This window comes from Carettochelys insculpta, chromosome 5 (genome assembly GCF_033958435.1).
Source record: "Carettochelys insculpta isolate YL-2023 chromosome 5, ASM3395843v1, whole genome shotgun sequence".
In the NCBI taxonomy this organism is placed as follows: domain Eukaryota; kingdom Metazoa; phylum Chordata; order Testudines; family Carettochelyidae; genus Carettochelys; species Carettochelys insculpta.
Genome location: NC_134141.1, coordinates 92,820,600 through 92,842,418, shown reverse-complemented (window position 1 = coordinate 92,842,418; position 21,819 = coordinate 92,820,600). Strand labels below are relative to the sequence as shown.

Sequence of the window (21,819 nt, the reverse complement as noted above, 5' to 3'; positions counted from 1 at the left end):
TTAGATAAGAAAGTAGCTGCAATTAAAACCTCATTGCCTGCATGTTGTTTGTGTGGCCAGGGAACATTCTAAATTTAATATAACTAAGCTATCTGCCCGTGATGCTCAGTGGAATTGACTTTTGACGAAGATAAATTTGGGGGTGTGACAAGTTAATTGTGCTGTGACAAGTGAGGTACTCTATCAAGGGTTTAGTAGGGATGAAGTGGGTTTCAGAGAGCTCTAGTTGATGACAGAAAAGGCAAAAGTTGATTTCCCTGTCCTCTGGCTCACCTGTGAGCAGCAGTGAGAGGGGAGGAGGAAATGTTATTATGCTGCCCTATGAATTGCAGTTTCAGAGTTGAGTGTTCACTGGCAGGGTTCCCTATAAGCTTTGCCTTGTGCAGGTGTCCAGCTGATTAGCAGAGTGCCCACCGCTAGGTTTTTTGTGTCCACTGGTGGTGTGCATTAGCACATGCCTCAGTGCCCATATCCATTATTCTGCATACGGATGGAAAAAATTTGCACTTGGGTGGAGAAAGGGCTGTCTGGAGGGGTAGAAGTGACCTCAGTCCTCCCCAGTGCCCCAGGTGCGTGGCCCAGGGCAACCTCCCCCACCATCCCACCTCTTCCCCAACCCCACCCCTGCTCTGCCCTCATCCACCGTTCTCCCCGAGCAACGTTGCTTGGGAGATTATGGGGACTGGCACCCCGGAAGCAGGTATTGCTACCACCTTCCCCCACCAACACCCCACAGGCTGTGGGAGCACTAGCTGCCACACCACCCTTCTGCTCTGCTGCATCCCACTTCTTCGTGATGATGGGAAGTGGAGCGACATGGAGCCATGTGCTCCTCTTCTCACCACCGAAGAGAAGCAGGTGGTGTGGAGAGGAGCAGGCTGCCGAGCTCCTGCTGCCCACGTTACGAGTGGGAGGCAAGCAACCAGTGACCCCTGCTGCCATAGTTCTGGGCCCCTTAATATTCTGGTCCCTCTCATCCACAGGACAGTTGGGGTGGCTGGATGGCTCTGGGTGGAGAAGATTAGAGGGATCATTGGTGAGCAATACAAGGAAGTGTTACAGAGAACACAAACTTGCCAATGGGTGAACAGTTGGACCATTGCTGCTTTTAAAGGGGCAGTTATTTAACTGAACTGTAATCACTTCTAATACTAGTAAAGTCTTGAGTTTATCAGCAGTTCCGCAGCTCAATGAGTGAGTCAAGCTTTTGTTAATATTTTTGAAGTCCTTTTAGCTTCTGAAGGCAGTGAACAATTTTATCTATTTTCATCTCTGTAACATGTCTATTTTTGATACTAATTTTAAATGCAAACTCCATTCTGATTTTTCTTTTCATCTTCAGATTTTTAACTGTTAATCCATAAGAGCAGAATGGCACAAATGATTAAATCATCAGCCTTCCGGCTCAGTAAAGTAGATCTGTCACCTATATCTTAAAAACTACTGTGCCATTTAATAGACTTCGTAATTATCTGCTTGTGCTAGTAGGAGGTCCAGTACTAGGTCTGTGCTACATCAGCACACAGTTATGTTGTCAGAACTTCGTAAGCAGAGGTTTACATAATCTCTTCTGTTAATAGTTCTTCTTGGTCATGAAGAAATAAGACAAAATTGATGAAAGAAAATGTAATTTTCTGCAAAATAAAGTAAATTGTTCCTTTGTAGTTAAAGAACATAAGAACAGCCATACTGGGTTAGACCAAAGGTCCATATAGCCCAATATCCTGTCTTCCCGCAGCCAATGCTGGATGCCCCAAAGAGAGTGGGCAGAACAGGGAATCATTGAGTGTTTCCTTCTCTGAAAACATCCAGGCAGTGTGAAGCAGCAGTCAAAAAAGCAAACAGGATATTAGGAAATGATTAGAGGTTTGAAACACATCCCTTATGAAGAGAGATTAAAGAGAAAAGAGGAGACTAAGGGGAGATATGACAGAGATATATCAAATTATGAGTGGTGTGGAGAAAGTGAACAAGGAAAAATTATTTACTTGTTCTCAATGTCAAAACTAGAGGACACCAAGTGAAATTAATGGGCAGCAGGTTTAAAACAAATAAAAGGAAGTTGTTCTTCACACAGCACACAGTCAAGCTGTGGAACTCCTTGCCAGAGGAGGCTGTTAAGGCTAGGACTCTGACAGGGTTTTAAAAGAGATCTAGATAAATTCATGGAGGTTAGGTCCATTACTGGCTAATAGCCAGGTTGGGTAAGGAATGGTGTCCCTAGTCTCTGTTTGTCAGAAACTGAGGATGCATATCAGGAGAGCGATTGCTTGATCAATACCTGTTTGGTCCACTCCCTCTGGAGTACCTGGTACTGACCACTGTCGGTAGACAGGATACTGGGCTGGATGGACCTTTGGTCTGACCCAGTATGGCCATTCTTATGTTCCTGTCATCCATTTCCAGCCTCTCTCAAACAGACGTGTGGGACACCATTCCAACGCATCCCAGCTGATAAGTAGTAATAGACCTAACCTCCATGAAATTATCTAGTTCTCTTTTGAAATCTGATAAAGTTTTGGTATTCACAACATCCTCTGGTAAGGCATTCCACAGCTTGACTGTGCTGTGTGAAGAACAACTTCCTTTTGTTCATTTTTAAACCTATGAACAGTTAATTTCATTTGATGACCCTTAGTTCTGATGCTATGGTAAACAAGAAAATAACTTGCCCTTATTCACTTTCTGCATACCTGTCATGAGTTTATCAACTTCTGTCATATCCCTCCTCAGTCTTTTTTCTAAACTGAGCTAGCTAAAAAGTCCCAGTCTTTTTAATCTCTCTTCATATGGCACCCACTCCAAACCCCGTAGCCCCTTTCTGGAAGTATAAGACCAGAACACAAGTGTTGGTTGATGAATTTGCTAAAAATTTGATGTTCAGCCCACACTGAGTTGTTGTGTTACACAGCCTTAATCAATCTGCAGACCCTTCCAAAGCTCAGGGACTCATAACATCTACATAAGATGGAAATTGTTTTATTGGGTGCTTCAGACTTTTTTTTTTTTTTTTTTTTTTTTTTTTGAAATATGCACAATTCTCCATATTTGACAGTTGTTTTTATGACATTAAATGTAATCTTAAACCAGTAAATAAAATAAACCACTTTAATCTACAATGAGGTGTTGTCTGCGTATGGCAGCAAAGAGTGCTGATATTTACCATGTTGACAAATATCACAGCACTGCCTGCTCTTCATATGATTCCATATTGTTGGAAACAATGAAGTCCTACAACGTCGCTTCTTCTTCCGCCTTTCTTTTTCTTCTTTAAAATAGTCATACGGTAATAATACTATCCCTGTAATCTTTATCTAGTGAAACTTTTTTTGTAACTTAAGTGCATGTAACTAAGCAACCGTTAACGAAAGCATTTTAGTTTTTTTTGGGTTGTTTTTTTTTAAACTGGTCTCTATTCATCATTCTGTACCAATGCAAATGAGCAGGTGAACTTACCCCATTAGTAGATGGAGACAGATACAGGTTTTGACTGTTCTCCCATTTTCACAGAGCTTTAATTCTCTGAAACAACTGTTTTTCCTAGCTGCAAAAAATGGGTTTGCAAAAAAAAAAATGCAAGCTACTGTCTTGGCAAAATTCGAGATAAATTTACTGTAAACTGATGTCTCTGCAAACAGCTCTCAGAGGTGCAATACTGACAACTTTGTTACCTTTAGATGATTCAGTAGTTTTTCTAAGATGTGGAGTTGTGTACATATTTTGTCTTTATATTTGTGTAGTGTCTAGCTCCTATTTCAGCAGGAGGTTGGTACTCTAACCCTCCTTATATTCTGCTTCTCATACCTCAGATGTAATAGGGAGGTGAAGAACTTTATTTTCGAGGTTTTTCTTGGCTAAAAGATTTGTACAGTTTGTTGCAAGTTTGTATGTGGGGTTGGTTATCCTCATGAACAGAAGTTTATCACTCAAGGAGATATTCCCGAAGGAGTTGTGGATGACTCTTGCTGGCATTCTGCAACTTTTCCCAGGGAGATTGCTATCTAGAATAAATCCTTTTTTCAGTGTAAATCTGTCATCCAGTTAAGTCAGTCTCCCATAACCTCTGCTTTTTGAGTTAATTCAAAGGTGTGAGCAATCTTGTGTGGCAGTGTTTTCCCGTACATGTTACAACTATGGGTAGCTGTGGCTCTTGGTTATTCTTTCTTATAATTGAAGTCCCAGTAGCAAGGATGGTGTCTGAGAAGACAGTCTTTATAAGTTTTCCTCAGTGTCTGAGAAACTCTTATCTGACTTCTTTGGTGGTGATGTCTGGCTGTTGATTACAACTGAAACTCCATCTTCAATGTTTACTGATTAACATTTGAGTCCTTTGAGGTAACAAGACTGCTATTTGGCAAAGAGTGATGGCACAAAAAGTTTGTGTTCCAATCTATGCCTGTGGGTAGTAAAAAAAAATAGATATGTAGTCCAATTATGTGGATTTATTTGAAGGAAATAAATTTTCAGATAGATCCTGCTTTTAAGAATTTTTGAACACTTTTGTGGATTTCAGATGTGGAAACACTTTCAGTTTTATAAATGTCTATGGTTGTTAAGTATGTGCATTGCGTAAGTTCATTGTGCTGGACTTTGTACAAAACATGATGGTCCTAGAGGCTTGATCACAGATCAGTGGTAATTTTGGAGCTTTCTGGTAGGAAAAACTAATGCCTTCAAATCATTTTTCCAAATACTTACAGCTGTCAACATCTGGGAAAGGCAATTATTATAAGTCTTGCCTTACTGGTTTTTCATTCCTTTAATATAAATACAGAACATTATTAAGATTTTCATTGAGAATTGAGCTTTACCAAACCAGGGCTTCTATTTTTGTAAGATGTAACTAGTAGTAGTAGTAAGTAGTAGTAGTAAGTAGTAGTAATAATAATACATTTAAAGGGTTACAAGTTTGTGGAAAACGTACTTCAGTGGAAAAAAGCAGTCAAGTAGCACTTCAAAGACTAACAAAGTAATTTATTAGGTGAGCTTTCGTGGGACAGACCCACTTCTTCGACCATAGCCATACCAGAACAGACTCAATATTTAAGGCACAGAGAACCAAAAACAGTAATCAAGGAGGACAAATGAGGGGAAAAAATGATCGTGAGCAAATCAAAGAGTAGAGGGGTAGAAGCGGGGGGAGGGAAGGTCAAGAATTAGATTAAGCCAAGTATGCAAACAAGCCCCTATAGTGACTCAGAAAATTCCCGTTCATTTTTTTTCTGATTTGTCCTCCTTGATAACTGTTTTTGGTTCTGTATGCCTTAAATACTGAGTCTGTTCTGGTATGGCTATGGTCTGAAGAAGTGGGTCTGTCCCACAAAAGCTCACCTAATAAATTACTTTGTTAGTCTTTAAAGTGCTACTTGACTGCTTTTTTTTGTTTTGATAGTATACAGACTAGCACGGCTCTCTCTCCGTTACTGTATTTCAGTGGGGATTTCAAATTGTGAATTCTGTTGCTAGTGTTTGGAAATAGAGGGGTAAATCTTATTTAATGCTTTATATGATGTACCAAAAAGTCCTTCTCTGGTAATTAAACAGTAATTTTACCTCCACGCTATATGAGTATGACACCATTTCAGCTAGTCGCGTAATTCTTTTGTTCAGAACAAGGCTTAATTAAGATATAGTGAGCTTTGGTTGACATGGACATAAAATCAGTGCTTTGTTTGCCTGAGGAAAAGGGTTTTTCCTTTTGGGAGCCTGGCTAGGTCTTATATATGTGTGTATTTATTTATTTATTAATGCATTAGCAATTCAGAGAGCAGAAGCAAACAGCCATTTTTAAAATTCATGTCCTCAAATGTTAATTTGATGCTTTGAGGCATAAATGACCTTTCTAACCAGCCTAAACTTGTCAAACAAAGGAACGATAGAAACAAGCTGCTGTTTGTTCTAATACAACAGCCTGCTTTTCAGAGAGAATTTCAAAACAATTTTGCTTCCTCTTCTCAACAACATTAAATTAAACTTTGGCCTATACTGTGTTTGAATTTAGCAAAAGAGGAGAACTGGCTGAGTATGCATCTTTAGATATATGGTGGTAAACTCTAGACAACCTTTGCAGGTTGAACCATAGGTTTCTGCTTGTGAAGACCACAGGACAGGAATAATGCATTCTTCCATAGCTATCCAAGCTGGTATTACTTTGTATGGCATAGTTGGTTTGTGTGCAAAAGAAGAGTTAAGGGTAGCTAAAGGGTTTCTTAAAATTGGTTTCTCTTTGGCCTTTTCTAGTCCTTTTTTAAAATTGAGATATGTATCTCAAGGTCAGGGTTAAAATTAACTTACACCACAGTAGGATTAAAATAAGATAATAGTGAAATGAGTGTGTTTAATATGGTAATTTTGTTCTGTTTTCTAGCTGCCTAGGTAAGATGCAATAACAGTTAGAAAAAAATCCTATGAGTGGTACTTCAGCTCATCCCCACCCATGTCTTTCCCCAGCCTTTTGGGGTCATAGAACCCTCTTTTTTTTTTTTTTTTTTTTAAAATGTTTTGTCATCCTGTTTTGAGACAGTATTGTGTGTTGTTCAAAGAGGCCTTTCTAGAGTGATGCAAGTCTGACGTACAGAGCAGTAACCTCTTATAGTTAGTTATGCTAGGTGTTGGGATAGATAGCAGTAATAATTTTGTAAATATTGAATGTAATCTTTGCGATCATTTTCTATGTGCCCACTTATAGGGCATATTTTATTCATGAACTGCTGTTTCATCTCAATGGACGTGAGAGAAGGGGGAGGTGGAAACAGTTTAAGCATTCATATTTGACAATTGTGAGCTCTTTCAAAAGATTTGTTTTAACATTCTTCTGTATAAACCATTTAGTTTTTTGCCATTTTAATAAAAGCGCAAGCCTACCGTAGAGGTCCCTACTGGGGAACTGGCAGGTGAGGTGAGGAGATAGATGGTGTCTCTTTGATACTAAGTTTTTGTGCATCAGCACCATTCTTGTCTCTCCAACAGTGTGAATGTCTGGTATGGCAACTTTGCCATACCAGACTACTTGAAACTTTTCCTGTGGGGATGGAACACTGGCTGTGACATGAAAGGAATTGTGGTCAGACCGGAATATGACCTACTTTTTTGCTTTGAGATGTTTTATTTTTTTTTTTTTTTTTGAAAAAAGACAATCTCATCCAAATTTGTCTTGCCAAGGATATGGAAGAAGAGAAGATACATAAAATTACATCCTTAGTTCATCTTCTGAGACTTGAGATTACTGAGCATAATAGTAAAATCCTTAATTTGTTGTCCTGGGAAACTTTCAGTATCTCCTCAGTTTTTAGTTTCATGCCAAACCTGTTAATTTTTTGTCTGTTACAAGCTTGTCCTGGTTAATTGCCTAACTTTTGGCCTGGCTGTGAACCCAGAATGCCCAAGACTTACAGCCCTGTTTACACTTGGACCTCTACTTTTTGCTAGGCGGCAATGAGAACTCTCATAACTTAAAGGCAAGAAAAAGGTCTTTCCATGATGGTCCACCTCTGAAATCTGATGGACCCAGGTAATTTACAAAAACTTCCTCCTCAGTCAAGAGGCCAAGGAATGGTAAAATTTGTGAAATACTATAATATGACCAGATGCTGTCCCCTATAGACACTAGTTCAAAAGCACTTTAGTGCTTCCAGGGTGCCATAGATATCTGACATCAAAGATTAAATAAAAATGAAAAGTACTTGAACAGTGCTACCAAAAATATTTGTAAAACACTAACACATGTGGGCAGACTGGCACAAGGAATTCTGCAAACCCTTTGCCCCAGCTGTGAAATAGGTCAAAGAGATCCTTCTTTAGGACATTGACTCCAAAGTTACAGCCTGCAGAGTTGTTCAGAAGTGTAAAATGCTTTATCAATCTGGAATGTCTCCATTCACCTTCAGAAAGCAGTGTTTCTGCAAGGAATTGTTATATTAAACTAGGAGAAGAATGTTGGACTTCAAGGGCTCAAATGCCAGCAGCAAGCAGATAACGTCCCCTTTATGTGAAATATAAACTCCATCTCAAGGTTATCCTAGCACGTAAGTGAAATGAGATTCTGGATTAAGAGCAGTTGTCTGAAGTTTAAACAAGAGCAAATTGGAAATAAGACAAACTTAAAATATTAATAGCTACCTTAACATTAACCTCTCTCCTATTAAGGGTGTGTAAGTGTGCTAGGCATCTTTATGATCAGAGTGAAGAGTCTTCCTGGAGGCTTCGTTCATACTGGATGTCGAAATACTGACAAGTGCTGAAAATGTTTTAATCAACCTGCGGCTGGCTTGGGAGATTGTACCCTGTGCTGTCATGCCGTGTTGGTCACAATGATTCTTTACATTTGTAACCTCCAGGCCTGATTTATTCCAATGCCCCGTGCCTCAGAATGGAAAACAGATACGCAAAATTGTTTTCCAAGCTTAAATTCTGACTGCTCATGATATTTCCCCTTTCTTCCCCACTCTTCCCAGTTCCCATTGTTCATTATACTTCAGATTAATCATAACATATATACGCATATGTATAACTATGTTGGGGGACGATCCTCTCTCACTTTGGAAAAAGTCCCAGTGGAAGCTGTCAGCATCCAGCCCCTTTCAGAATCTCCAGCCCGCAAGATTCCAAGGGACTGGTTTGAAGGGTGGGGAGATTTTTATAAATGGTTGCATAGCCTGAGTGGTTTGAAGCTGCATCTCATGGTTTCTATGCACTGCTAGTTTTACAGTGTCTGATATGTCCATGAGGGAATTACATGTTACAGAACTGAGGTTTATGTATCCTTTAGCTCAGCAGTAGACAACCTAGGATAGCAAGTGAGCTGCATGAGTGGCCCTCTTTTTATCTCAGTGGGCCACACGCCTGTCATAACCAAGACAACGTCCTGGGACAGAGTAGTTTTATTAACTGCACTTGCAGACCTAGAATTGTAGGATGTGTCAGTTGAACCATAGCAGCATTTTGACTGGATGCAGAGGTAGTGCATGGCTCTCGGTCCATCTTGTGTGCAATCAGCATGCACTTCACTTCATGTACCCTTACTTTACTTATGTATCACTTAAGTAATAACAGTAGGGGAAAAACAACATAGAGGGAAACCAGTGGAATCTGGTAAACCCTGCACATGGTTACCAGTAAACAAAATGTCTTGCAGCCCCCACATAGAACCCCACTGGGCTGGCTGTGGCCTGTGGGCCACAGGTTGTCCACCACTGACCTAGCTCTTTACTAATTCTTGAATAACTGCTCTTTTCTTTCCCACTCCTTTCCTGCTTCAGTAGAAATAAGGTGCTTGGAACTAACAAAAACAATATGCAGCGTACACTCAATGCTACTTTTTCTTAAGGTCAAGTATTTGTTTTAGTAACTAATCCTATAAATATATATGGTACTAATGTACTATGTTAAATGTGTTAATTTTGATTTTCCTTGAGAGTTGTAACTTAAATGGAACCATTTGCAATTTTTGACTAGAGCTGCTGCTGCAGTGTGTGCACAGCTACTGTTTTGGTAAACAAAGCCTCCTAAACCAGATGGTAGTAATATATTTTTGCTGGGAAGCATCCAACTGGAATATGCTGTGCTTTACCTAGGTACCTCAGGTTTAGTACACAATGGGTGAGTTTGAGTGTGTTTATCACTGCACTGGCTTGAAAGAATAAACAGACTATTATGTGGAATACAAATAATGCTTATTAAGCTTGCAGTTGATTCTTTCTGATAGATGATCCAAATTGCTGTCAGAGAGTATTTACTTACACATAAGCAGATGTGCTTTTGCACTAAATCAGGATAACTGTTCCAAACCTGGTTATGCATATTTTAAGCAACTGTTAAAGATTACATTTTAAAATCATAGTTTCTGGCTTAACAAACAAACTTATAAAGTCATTTACAGAGTCTTATTTTCCCTTCTTTTAAGAGGAAAATCATTTTGTTTATATCCCAGCTGGTTAAGGCTGGAAGAACCAGTATAGGAAAAAGCTTTCCAGTTTTCAGGCAGTGAATGTCCAAGGCACTTCATTGTATATAAATTTATTCCTGATCACTGCATCATTTTATCTTATCTAATTTCATTCTGATTGTAGTAGTATATAAGCTAGGTTGAAGGACTGTAAAACCTTCATAGTTACTATTAAATGTTTTAGAAGATAATGGACCAGATTTAACTTCAGGGCTACGTCTACACTAGCCAAAAACTTTGAAATGGCCATGCAAATGGCCATTTTGAAGTTTACTAATGAAGCGCTGAAATACATATTCAGTGCCTCATTAGCACGCGGGCGGCCGCGGCACTTCGAAATTGACGCGGCTCGTCCAGATGGGGTTCCTTTTCGAAAGGACCCCAGCTACTTCGAAGTCCCCTTATTCCTATGAGCAGATGTATTTCAGCGCTTCATTAGTAAACTTCGAAATGTCCATTTGCGTGGCCATTTCGAAGTTTTTGGCTAGTGTAGACACGGCCCAGATGGAACAAAGCAGCAGGAGAACACTAGTAAATATGGCCCAATAGATGGAGGAAAAAGTTAACTTCCGTATTTTATATCTAAGTTTAAGGCATGTACAGACAGTAAATGATGGGTGTTTTTTTTTTTTTTGTTTTTTTTTTCCTTTATTATGATCTATTTCTGGCAGTAACTCGCATTTATGTCTTTTATCTGATATGGGAAGACTGTTTTTTTAATGGGAATAATTAAAACAAACAAGCAAAAAAGCCCACTTAAATTGGCTGTTGTCATTTCTCACAATATGTAGGCTTAAAAGGATTAGATTTGAATTGTTAAATGTTGATTTTCTCCCCCATACATGTACCTACATGTGAAAAAATATTTCCATATACCACATGCTGTTAGAGAATGTTAGTTTGATTTTAAGTAGTAACAGAGGGGGCTGTGCTAGTATATATACTATCAAAACAAAAAAGTCTGTCTGCTTTGGAGGGAGAGGCTGCTGAACTCTCTTTCATGTTCAAGTTCGATGCATTGACACGTGGTTTGAACCGGGATGCAAATTTTCTGGGACATTTATGGGGGCTCTTTGGCATACTTGGCTTAATCTAATTCTTGACTTCCTCTCCCACCCCCCACCCCGCCCCTCTGCTCTCTGATTTGCCAACTTTGATTACTGTTTTTGGTTCTCTGTGCCTTTAAATATTGAGTCTGTTCTGGTATGGCTATGGTCTGAAGAAGTGGGTCTGTCCCACGGAAGCTCACCTAATAAATTATTTTGTTAGTCTTTAAAGTGCTACTTGACTGCTTTTTTGTTTTAATTTTAAAGATACTGTGTGTAATTTTAGAGTGGTTATAGTTTTCTTTTTTGAATCCACATCTATAATTAAATAAGTGTCTGAACGCCCCATAATTTCCCACAGTTGTGAAAATGTGTAGCAGTAAAAATGGGGGGGGGAAATGCTAAGAATAAGTATAGATAGTGTCTGTTGAACTGGTTTAAAAAAAAAAAACGAAAAAAAAAAACCAAAGCTATTTCTGCTAAGCCTGTATATAAGGATCTTGTGACCTGGACCATACACATGGGTTTGGCTGCTCTTTCCATTTTAAGAGAAGAAGCTTATGCTCTTCTCCTTTCATCCTTTGAGTTAAGACTCCGTCTGTTGGACATCCTCAGTGCTGTGCTCACAGCCCAGTTAGGCCTGCTTCTCTAGTAAGAGCAGCAGAGTATAAATTTCCTTTTCATGCTGCTACTGCAAATACAGTTTCAGTCACTGAAACCTGTCAGTCCCTGTTTTGGGAAGTGTGAGCACCCTGTGTGCTGAATCTGCATTCCTTCTGGTAGCCTCCTAGAGTTTCTGCTGCTCAGCCCAGCTGCCATTCTGCTCACACCTTCCACTGGCTTTTCTCAACGGCATAACAGATAGTATTAACCGATGCTCTGTTTCTGCAGACCATCTAAGTAGCCTGAACGTGCAGGGTAAGGTAAGTCAACTTCTATCCCATGACATACCAGAGTGGCCCTGTCTAGATCATGAAGGTGCAAATTTCAGAGCTCACCAAACTGCAGCACTGCAATGTCTCATGGTTGGTGCCACTACAAGCTAAAATGGACCTAGTTCACGCTAGTATAGTCCTTTTTCAACAGGACCAAGTCAGCACAAGCTAGATACCTTTTAGCTGGTGCCAGCTGTTCTCACAAAGCACTGTTACAACTCTGTACACTAGCGTGCATAGCAATTCACACCCAGGTAGTTCCAACTACAGGATCATGTAGACAAGCCGTTGGCTGCCACCTTGAACTCCCCTTCCAGTTTTCCAAAAAGCATTGAAGCAAACTGATCTAGCAAGCTTGATTGCTCTGGTGATAAGCTTACCAGTGCTGGTGAACAACCCGATTGACCACATAAATCACTGGGGTCTATCAGCATACTGAACATGCTCAAACAAGGATAGCCTTGCCTCTGTGCAAGTGATCCTGCCCACGCCTCTTTCCATCACCACGGTTTCATACTCTGCTTTAGTGGAGAAGGGTCCTATTTTTTTTCTTCAGGGTGGTCATAGGCACCGGGTCAGCACTGTACCTGCGCTGGAGTTACTTGCTGCCTGGCCCCCACGCTTTAGAGTTCTGGAACTTCACTGAAATGTTAGAGCTATACAGGCACCTGGAGGATTGTTGACTTTCCCTTTCACTCTCTTCCACCTTTGGGGAAGGACAAGGAGATTTCTGTTGTCTTTTAAAGGAGTTCTCACAGTATAAACATCCAACTCAAGAGCTCTGAACCTGAGAATTGCTGATCAAAAAGAAATAAATCAGTTGGCTGCATTTCTTGCTGCCATATCTTACGATTGTAATTTTCAACATCATGTTTCAAAAGAATAAACAAAAATAAACAAGTAATGGTATTCGTATTGAACTAGTACAGATTTGTGTGAAATTTCCTTCGTTCTCATAAGTAATCATTAGACTAAACCACTGTTCTGTTGTATAGTGTAGGTGCTGCCAGTGCCTTTGGGGGACTACTATATATAGTTTGTTTACAACAATTGTAATTGTAATAAAAAGCTTTCATGGCCAAATTGTGTAAAGATGGAAACATCCTGCACAATCTCTGCCACAGCTTCTTCCTTTGGTCCAAAATATGAGAGCTTGGTTGGGCAGAAATGAAATCCATGACATGTACATCTTTATGAAGATATTGTTTATGCCTTTTTCAGTACTACCATATTACTTGCAGAATCTGTCAGAGAATTCTCAAGGATTCATCAAAATCCAACAATCTGTTTTCTCAAACTAGCTTGATTTTTCGGGAGTATAAAAATTCTCTTTTACCAGAAATACAGCTGAGTTGTTGTTCTATCAGGCAGGTTTATTTAGTCATGTTTACTTCTGTAGTCTGGAAATAATTTTTACGGGACAGAGCAATACAGACTCATAGATTTATAAGATCTGAAAGTACCACTATGAAAATCTAGGCTTGACTTCCTGTATAATACAGGAGAACATCCCTAAATCAGTTCCAGTTTAGCTAGACAATATGTTTTAGAAAAACTTCATTTTATTTAAAGATTGCTAATAATGCAAAATCCCCCATTATTCTTGGTAAGAGTTATCTAGTTCTAGTGGTTAAGTACCTCCACAATCAAATCATGTCTTTTTTTCCAGTAAGAAGTTACCGATTTGCATTCAGCTTCCAGATGTTGAATTTATATTGTTTCCTATACTGAAGAACTCTTCAATACTTCTGTTTCTCAGGCGGATACATTTTAGACTGTGATCGTATCACATCTTTATTAACCAGAATCAGTGGTCTGGTCTCTCTCTCTAGTCTTTTCTCTCTGTGTGCAGAATAAACTTTTATGTGCACCAAGGTACATGCCGCTGTGCACCACCAGTAGAAACTTAAATCCTGTGTGTGCTGTGCTGATCTGTTGGATGACATATGAATCTCTTCTGAATGGCAGTACAAGTGCACAGCTTACAAGGAACACTGACCACAATGGGGTTGATTTCCTTGAGTCCATCATTCTAAGGCATATTTTTCAATCCTTTAATCATTCTTATCAGAGGGGTAGCCAAGTTAACCTGTATCTTCAAAAACAGCAAGAAGTCCGGTGGCACCTTATAGACTAACAGATATTTGGAGCATAAGCTTTCATGGGCAAAGACCCGCTTCATCAGATGCCCGCGAAGCTTATGCTCCAAAATATCTGTTAGTCTGGAAGGTGCCACAGGACTTCTTGTTGTTCTTGTGGCTATCTTCTGAACCTTTTCCAACTTACCAACATCTTTCTTGCATTGGGGACACCACAACTGGACACAGTATTCCAGTGGCAGTTGCACCTTTGCCAAATACAGAGATCATATAACCTCTACCCTTACTTGACATTCCTCTGATGATACATTCAAATATCAGTCACCCTTTTAAGCAGAGTGTTACACTGGGAAATCATGTTCAGCTGATTATCTTCCAGAACCCCAGTCTTTCTCAGGGGCACTGCTTCCCGCGATGGTCTCCCACCCTGCAAGTACAGCCTCCCTTGTTTGTTCCTCTGGGTTACGTCTTTACCTTTGACCTATACATATACAAAAAATATATTTGGCTTACACCCAGGTTACTAACTGATCCAAAATGCTTGGTATAGGTTGAAACTGTGAAATCTGGGACTGTCTTGTCCAGCAACATCCACGGTCTGGTGCTGGGGGCCAGCTGGGAGTCTGGTGATCGGAGAGCACCTGCTGGGTTGGGTCAGTGGCATAGGGCCATCAGCAGCTGGGAAGCCATCAGTTGGGACCAGAGAGCCAGCAGCCTGGGCCATGAAACCAGCCGCAGCCAATGAGCCAGGGTTGGAGGCCAGCAGGAGGTCATTGATGTCCCTTGGTGTGGCAAAATCCCTGCTTTGGGACTGCATAGGTCCTGAGGGATATCTGACTTGTATTGGTGGTATGTCCTTTCTACTCTTTGTATCTCACACAATATTTGTTTCCTGCAAATGTTCATTGATGACTTTGGGGTTTTTTCCTCATCAGTTTCAAAAATGTTCAGTAGTGCAGGACCAATGTGGGTTAAAAAAATACCATAGCTACAGAAGAGATGACAACAGGATGTGCTGCAAAGGAAACTCTCAGGCCGGAGAGAGGTTACAAGTAGAGTTACTGGGGGACTAAGCATGGGGCCAGTCTTACTCAATATTTTCGTTAATGACTTGGGCACAAAAAGGAGGTATGTGCTGATTAAATTTTCCAGTGATAACTAAGTTGAGAGGCATCATCAATACAAAGGATGATAGGAAGACTTAGAGGAAGGAATTGAATGACCTATAGGACTTGTGTGGCGGATGAAATTTAATACCTCAGAGTGTAGAGTCACATACTTTGGAATGATGAGAATTTTTGCTGTAAACAAGGAGCTCGTCAGTTGGAAATGGCAAAGGTTGGGAGAGATCTGAGCACATCTGTTGCAGGATGTGGTGAGGCCCTGGAAATGGCAGAATCACATCGTTAGGTGTTTAGATAAGTAATTATTTTGCCACCTTACAAGTCACTGGTAAGACTGCTATGAACTGTTGGGTGCGGTAAAAATGAGTTTGTATTGGAACAGGTGTAGAGAAGGGCTACCAGGGAAATGGCGAGCCTGTTCTATGAGCGAAGAGTTAAAGAGCTTTCCTCGTTTAGCTAGCAAACAGAAGCTGAGAGGTGATACGAATGCTCTCGATAAATACATCAGGGATAAACACCCAGAAAGGAGAAGAGCTTTTAAGCTTAGAAGACAATGTTAGCACATAACAGATATAAACTTGCCATTAATAAATTTAGGCTGTGAATTAGAAGACTATTTCTGACCATTGAAGAATGAGGTTCGGGAATAGGACAAGCAACTTAATTACTTAAGATGGCGCTTGAAAAATTTGTGAATGGGATTATGTGATGGGGTTGCCTGCAATAGCCAGGGACTGGACAGGATGATCTAAAGAGCCCTTCCAATCCTATGTTCTGTGTTACTATGTGCTGGTAGTGGAGAAATGGAAGCTATACTGGGATTTCTTTGATGGTTAAACAGGCAGTTTTCTCTTATCCATATTTATTTGCAACTTAAAGCTATAGGAAGGTACAGTTTTCTGCTCTTGACAGTGCCACCTCTGCAGCTTGTGGACATATGTTCCTGTATGCCTATTCTCCAATTTCTTTAACATTTAGGGTGACCATATCTCCCTGTCTAAATATGGGACAGGGATATATGGTGGGGAGGGGCAGCTCCTCCCAGCTGCACCAAGCCCCAGGGAGCTCATGCTCCCTGTCCTCCCAGCCCTCGGGAAGTGACGGCCATGGGTGCTGTTGGCCCCACCCCCAACCCCTGAGGCCTAAATATGGGACAATTTGCCCTTTTTAAAAAATAAGGTGGGATGCCTTTTTAGCATCCTAAATACAGGACTCTCTGACAAATACAGGATGGTTGGTCACCTTGTTAACATTGCAATGATCCGTAGTACGTAATTTAAGAGGGGTGTGTGTTAGTAATTCTAATAATCCATGTTCAGTTTTTCGTAAAGTTTAATTATGACTCAGTTCACTTATCCTAGGAATATGAAAAATGGGTGTAAGCTAAATATCTTTTTGTTCAGTGACCGGTCAATAAAGGGCAAGATCATTGCTTCCTTGAAAGCAAGCCAGTCACTCTTTCCCAGAGGACATCATGAGCTGGTAATGGGAGAATGTTCTCATTCCCTTTGCTGTGCTAGCTTCCCATTACTTCCAGCATCAGCTGACTTTGAAACAAGTGATTCATATCAATGGTTTGACCTTGTATCCTGACATAGTAGCACTACTGTATTTCAGATTAGAGGGCTGGGTACTTTGTCGCTTCTGTGTCCTCTTATAATCCCCAGAAAAGTTTGTCTCATGCCGGGGTGTTTTCCCTTTATTGGTTTAAATAGGAAGTTCATGGATAAGAGATGTGGGTTAAAAGATGCCAGTGAGCATATATGCAAACTTCTGTGCCCCGGTGTCCTATTTAATTGCTTATCTCTCTTATTCCTTAGCTAAAATGTCTGTGCTTTTTTGTTCCAAATATTCTTTGATATAATAGTGGTTGGTCATCATGTCTAATACACCATATTATAGTGGTGGGTGGCCTGCAATCCATTCGGGTTCTATGTGAGGGCCACAAGACAGTCTTTTTACTGTTGCCAACATGCCGGGTTGCCAGATTCCATTGGTTTCTGTCCGCATAATTTTTTTTCCATCAGTTTTACCAGAGTGACAAGCCTAAAGAGGGAGCACGTAAAGCAAGTCCTGCTCTCAGTTCACATGACATTGGCTGTGAGAGCTGTGCACTCCCTCAGCATCCAGTCCAAGCACTGCTATGGTTCAGTCAGCACATCACATCCCACATAATCTAGGTATAGAAGTGCAGTTAGCAAAACTACTCTATCCCAGGAGACCACCTTGGTTACAACAGTCTTGCAGCGCACTGAGATGAATGAGCCCCATGAGTGGTCTCTGCAGTAGCCTTCTTTGCCCACTGCAGCTGTAATATGTTTCTGTAGGTTTCATAGCGTAGAAAGCTAATGACCTTTGTGAATCCAGAAGAAAACCCAGTGAAGATTATATGTCAGTCTATAAGGTGCCACAGGACTTGTTGTTTTTTGAAGATACAGACTAACTCTGCTAAATTGCCATTTTCCTTATATGATAACAGTACACAGTCATATGCCCAAAATCCTTCTGTCTGACCCACGGTGTTATCTGAATCCTGTCTTCTCCCTAAGCATGAGATACCTGAGATAAATGCCCTCTCCAGCGTGTATCTCATGCAGTGTGGCAAGGAAGATATTTGAGTAAGGCAGGCAGACCTGCCAATGGCCGGGGGGGGGGGAGCAGTTACCCCCGACCCAGCATTTCAAAGGGACCTAGAGCTGTGGCGGCAGCCAGAGCTCCAGACCCCTTTGAAACATTGCAGAGTACAGTGTCGTGGGAGGGGCCAGGGCTGACTGCGTGAAGCCTCGCCCCCCTCCACTCTGGACTCTGCCCCTTCTGTCATTCTCTGCTAGGTCTGTGGGGTCAATATGAGACCCCGACTGCAGGGGAGGCCCACCTATTGCTGAAGAGCTCCCATACCAGTATAGGAAGTCCTTTGGGATCCCCACTATCATGGGGATGAGTGAGTGAGCAGTCGACTGACAGCAGAACTGCAGTGATCATCCTGCAGTTCCGTGGGACCGATTGGCATCCCACTCCTGTAGGCACAGAGGGAAATGGTGGCTGTGATCTTGGGGAGCAGAGTCCTGGCTGGTGGTCTGTGTCCCACTAGGACTACAACACCCTCCGTCCCCTGCACTTTGCATCTGCAGAAATCGGAGGTCACTGGCCCAGTGGCAGCCATGGGGGCCCTCGCTAGCCCTGCTGTGAGAGGAATGAGTGAGCAGGGCAGAAGTCCCAGACAGATCTGTGAGAAGGAGGACAGCTCCCCCATTTTGGAGGAGGATAGGCTGGTGCTGAAAGGCTTCTGCCCTCTTGATTATTCAAAATCCCAATTATCTCAGTAAAATCCATATCCTTCGTACTGCCCAGATAATAGGGAGTATGCTACATTCACTCTTTTCACAGCAAAACAACAGTTTTTAGGGAAGGTTTACCGATAACGGTTGAGAGGTGATTCTCTGTGTCCTTTCATATTAAAACATGTAAAAGCTATATGTAGGAAAGTGAGACCTAAAATACAAAATAAATTACATTAACAATTGCAGGCCAGAAACTTGTCACATTTAAGCCATGTCTACACGTGCACGCTACTTCGAAGTAGCGGCACTAACTTCGAAATAGCGCCCGTCACGGCTACACGCGTCGGGCGCTATTTCGAAGTTAACTTCGATGTTAGGCGGCGAGACGTCGAAGTCGCTATCCTCATCAGGAGCTGGGGATAGCGCCCTACTTCGACGTTCAACGTCGAAGTAGGGACCGTGTAGTCATTGCGCGTCCCGCAACTTCGAAATAGTGGGGTCCGCCATGGCGGCCATCAGCTGAGGGGTTGAGAGACGCTCTCTCTCGAGCCCCTGCGGGGCTCTATGGTCACCGTGGGCAGCAGCCCTTAGCCCAGGGCTTCTGGCTGCTGCTGCGGCAGCTGGGGATCCATGCTGCCTGCACAGGGTCTGCAACCAGTTGTCGGCTCTGTGTATCTTGTGTTGTTTAGTGCAACTGTGTCTGGGAGGGGCCCTTTAAGGGAGTGGCTTGCTGTTGAGTCCGCCCTGTGACTCTGTCTGCAGCTGTGCCTGGCACCCTTATTTGGATGTGTGCTACTTTGGCATGTAGACGTTCCCTCGCAGCGCCTATTTCGATGTGCTGCGCAACGTCGAAGTTGAACATTGACGTTGCCAGCCCTGGAGGACGTGTAGACGTTACTCATCGAAATAGCTTATTTCGATGTAGGCTTCACGTGTAGACATAGCCTTAGTTACTTCACCTTGCTTCATGTTTTTTGGTCTTATATCATCTGCCAGCCGCTCATGGAGGGGATCTTGTACAAAGAACACTAAGGAGGAGTTCTAATAAAAAGTGCAATGTTTTTCAAAGGGAATAATTTAGAATAATGCTACTTAAGAGCACATAATATCAGAACAAACAGGCAATGAACAGCATATAATTCTGCACATTATGCAGCAGCATTAAATATACATATTAGTAAGGTAGCAGATGCTTTCGTTCTGAAATTGACATGTAAAGTAGCAGTCTTTCTCAGCAGGGTGCTGCTTTATGTGAAGCTCCTTCACATGTAATGAATAGCTAATTTCAGCTCTATAGTCCAGGAGAGACCGAAGGGAGACGAGAAGCGCGGAGAGCATATGAGCAACGGAAACCAGCAGGACGTGCAGAGATGTGCTTTTAATGGTGGAACATTTCAGAACTCTTGGGGGGTAAATTCAGGAAGAGGTTTACTCGTCTGTTACTTTGTGTTCAGATTGAGAGATTGTTCTTATACACAGGCAAGCCAGCATTTGGCTTGTACACTGCAGTGGGAAAAAGGTGGTAGGTGGACATCTTGCTCTATAAAGAGAACATATATTAAAAACTGGGTAAGCTTTTCCTGTCCCTTAGTCAGTGGCTGGTCCACCATGTCATACGCACAGATATAGGAAATAGGTAAATCTGACGTTTATATGCTTTTTTTTTTTTTGTGGTTTTTTCCTACCACTCAGATGAGGGGAGAAAGTCAAAAAAGAAGAAAAAAAACAACCACCCTCTTTTCCTTCTGAATAAGCAAAGTGCTGAGAGGCTTCTGTTGCTTCCCTATTTCCTTTCTGTGTGTATATATATATTTTTTAATTTAGAAGTATTTCTAGGCTGGTAGATTGAGAGTTCAAATATATGTGTAGGGCAGTTATCCAGTTAGTCTTGAAACTGCTGCAGTCCATGGGAGGAACACATCCTTCTGTAACATGATTTTACAAATTTGAGCTGCTGAAACTTGCCTGGAGGAAGATGATGTAGAGCAAGCACTATCGGGCATCTGTCGGTTCTGCATCAAACTGGAAGCAAGTGGAAAAAAGCAAATAAATGAAGTGGTTGTTAATGTTCACAGCTCCTTGGAACTCCCACATATATTAGTAGTGAAGGAAGCCTGTTTGGCTATGTGCGTGGGAGGGGTTAGGTGATGAATTACTGTACCTTGCAAGTCTTGATGTGTGTAACCTAAACTAAGTTGTTGTGGTATACAGTCTATTTCATACCTTTTTCAACAGATAAAAATAGCCTGATCATATCGCAGTCACGGAACATCTTGGCTCTCTGTATTACTCCAAAATAAATTACACAATCTTTTACCTCATATTGGAAGAGAAGTAGAGATGATGATGGGTTTTGTTGGGTGATTTTTGTATTAAAAGCTGAATACACTTTGGCATGAGGCCCAGAGCCTTCCTCTGAGTTATGCTGATAGGGTGGAACTAAAAGGGAGGATTGCCAAAAGAGGGCTGGAGCTTTTTTGTTCTTTTAGGTGGTACCTTGAAGACAGATTAGGGACTAGATTCCATGACCCGCCCCCCGATGTACTGAGCATTACAACTATCACTGAAATCAACGGCAGAGTTGTGGTGCAGACATCTCTGTATTTTTAAGGACCTGATTTTCAGTTCTTTAAGTGGCATATGATGAAATTACAGAAAATGGCCCTATTATATTATGTCACCCCTGCTCCATCTGTCTACCAATGCAAGATACTTTTCTTACACTATTGTGGGTTATTTTGCTGTAATCTTGGCTTAGATAAAATTGGGACCTCTGCTCACCCTCTGAAATGATGTCATAGAAGACTAATCAGTATTTAATTTTAAACTTGTCTGAACCCAGCTGTTGAAGTTCATTATTAGAACACAGAATTATTCAGCTGATATCAGCTTAGTGGAAAATTCCAGTGTCTCATACTTTTTGATTTATCATATTTTAAAATCCTTTTCAGTCAGATTCACAATAAGCATACTGAAGCTGCAATATAGTATCTATTCTTAAAACTCCAAGGATGTGCTAGTCCACTGCTATGATGCTGGGGAAAAAAACAAACAAAAAACACCCAAAAAAAACCAACCCAAAACCCATCTTCCTGTGAGAGAAAAATTACCACATCTTCACATTGAATTTTTAATTCTGTATAAATGCTTTTTGAAAGCAAACCAGTTGATGAGTGTAGACTTTTTTTATTCCTCTGAGAACTTGGAATGTTCCTTGGTTCACTTCCAGTTTCCTTTTAGATGCATAATTAGTTCTGCTTTTTAAGCTGATTTTTGGTTAATTTCCCAGTAATTTTTTCCCCTTCTCTTGTTAACATTCCTCTTTTTTTCTCTTCATTCCTAAACTCTTCTTGTATAGGCTCTTGCTCTTGCTGTGCTATAGTCTGTAGAG

At 41.2% G+C, this 21,819-nt stretch overlaps 1 protein-coding gene across 1 annotated transcript in view; it reads left to right on the top strand.

Moving 5' to 3' along the window:
* The window catches only part of ZSWIM6 (zinc finger SWIM-type containing 6), a 170,488-nt gene that overhangs the window by 53,861 nt on the left and 94,808 nt on the right, over window positions 1-21,819 (top strand). The gene's annotated exons all lie outside the window — the stretch shown is intronic.